We start from the raw sequence: 2,609 nt of genomic DNA, 5'->3' as shown, positions 1-2,609 counted from the left end.
AATTATACAACTGTTTTGAATTCCATTTTCTGATAATTCTAAAATATAAAGATTGATTTCCATTATTCTATTTTCTCTTGAAAATGAGTTACATTTCCCTGGCTCTTCACATGTTAAGTAATATTTGCTTATATCCTGAATGTGACATTGTAGAAACTTTAGATTATACTCTATTTTTCTCCCAGGAGCGCTGACATTTTTATTTTAACAGGCAATTAACTTGGTTGTACCTAAACTGAAAAAATTATGTTTTCTACAGAAACTCATATCTTTGTTCAGTCCTTTATTTTTATTTAGATGGATTGTTTTCTATTTGCAAAGATGGCACTAGGTTCCGCAGATATTTGTATAAAGTTTCTACAGAGAGGTTTTTCTTCCTCTCCTCTCTCTTTTCTAGGGTTCTCACCATACATTCTGATGGAAGTGGTTGCCCTAATTTCTGTTCTATTCCTCTTCATTTCAAAAAGACTGTGAGTCAGGAAAGTTGTGGCCACACAACAGAGGATAACTGCAGTATGTCCACAGACATAGCAAAAGAAAACAAAAAATAGAAAGTGGGGAGAGTATACTACATGATGATCCCTTCACGTTTCTACATTTTTCTAGAATCTGTCTCTTTTGATTACATTCCAAAATCTGTGGGTAGTTTGTTATATTTTTCCAGCATTTATACTACAGTTATCTATGAGAGTGTTGGCCTGCTAAGAACTTACTGAGCCATTCTGAAAGTGGAAACCAGAACTCTATGTTTACAGAAGGGAATAAAAATTGGAAATTGATGAATAATGGTGTTATTGTCTTTCAAAACCTTGTTCAGTTTACCCTAAACCCCTCTAATAGAAGTACCGGAGTAGAAGCTTCTTTTTAAAATAGATTGCAAAATGAAGTATTTGTTCCACTTAACATTTGGTGAACTGCACTAAAATAGATCTTGAATAGACCTGGGTTATGTTAATACTCGAAAAAGACAATGAAACATAACTTTTATTTAAAAACTCACAGATATTTCTTAAATGTGCTAATTGAATTCATTAAATATCAGTATATAAAATGTTAGATCAATACCACACTTTAATGTGGCAATTAATGTACTAAAATGTGAGAAGCTTTAATATATAACTGCTTGAGAGCTCATTTCAATATTTTTTTACTACAGAATTGGAACAGAAAGAATTCCTTCTAATAGTAAGCCAGAAACTCAAAAGAAGCATGGCCTTTTCTTGGAATGATGTAGTACACATGAATTCCTTAAGACACAATAATTCTCAGATACAAAACACTGAATATAACTGATGAAAGGGATAACCACAATTTTCTTTTATTTTCCAAAAATATAAGGAAATAGTTTTGTGCAAATTAAGTGAACCATGACATAACATCTGTGGGATGATAGTGAAATGGGTTATTTAACTTGCTATTCAAAATGAAATGTATATGGTTTAATATAGCAAATACCTTCATCCTGGCCTACATTTGCCCTACTAACCACATATACTAATATCTGACTATCTTTAGTCTGGAATTCAATTCACTAAAAGTATCTAAAGCAAATCAAATTAGGAGACAAAGTGCAATGACATGTTGCCAATATAAAATTAATGAACCTAAGTTAGGTTTTTGAGTATGCTAAACATATCCATAGGGCAAAGAATACTTTAACAAAGATTAAATCTGCATTTTAAAAATAAACAAACTTTATGTTACTTTTTAATAATTTCCTGCACCTCAGAGTTTCCCAAGGCTATGTATTTTGATTAATTGCTTTGCAGTATAATTTTATTATAGTGATAAACTTTCTATTCACAAAAGGGAATTTTAGAGTAAACAGTTATGAACCTGAGAACTAAATGTAATAATTAAGAGACATCTTTACACTTTGGGGATTTACATCTACTAATACATTATTTCTGAAAATGGCTTAATCAATCTTATAGTCTTTATCTATGTTATTTGGTCTTAGTTTATACCTCTTAGTTCATGGGATGTAAATTCAGTCACTGTAAGAAATTTATTTTATTTTATTTTTTTAATGGAGTCTTGTTCTGTCAACCAGGCTAGAGTGTAGTGGTGCAATCTCGGCTCACTGCAACCTCCGCCTTCCGAGTTCAAGAGATTCTCCCACCTCAGCCTCCTGAGTAGCTGGGATTACAGGCACGCGCCACCACACCTGGCTAATTTTTTGGTATTTATGGTAGAGATGGGGTTTCACCATGGTGGCCAGGCTGGTCTCGAACTCCTGGCCTTGAGTGATCCACCTGCCTCAGCCTCCCAAAGTGCTGGGATTACAGGCTTGAGCCACCGTGCCCAGCCATTGTAAGAAATTTATTCTAAGACATTTATGAGACCTACTGAAAACAGCTATTAGACTGATGCAAAAGTATTTGTGGTTTTTGCATTACTTTTAATGGCAAAGACCACAGCAACTCTTGCACTAACCATATCTCACACACATATACACACACATACACACACACAAGAGAACACATTCATACACATGTAAATAGTGGTAGAATGATTCTAAGATGGCTATCAATGATTCTTACCTTTTAGTATTTCAGCAAAAGAACCACGGAAGTCCAGGCCACAGCAAGTCAGTGCTTCTAGTGCCT

This window comes from Mandrillus leucophaeus, unplaced genomic scaffold (assembly GCF_000951045.1).
Source record: "Mandrillus leucophaeus isolate KB7577 unplaced genomic scaffold, Mleu.le_1.0 Scaffold45, whole genome shotgun sequence".
In the NCBI taxonomy this organism is placed as follows: domain Eukaryota; kingdom Metazoa; phylum Chordata; class Mammalia; order Primates; family Cercopithecidae; genus Mandrillus; species Mandrillus leucophaeus.
The sequence above is the reverse complement of the archived record's forward strand: the minus strand, read 5'-3'. Positions refer to the sequence as shown.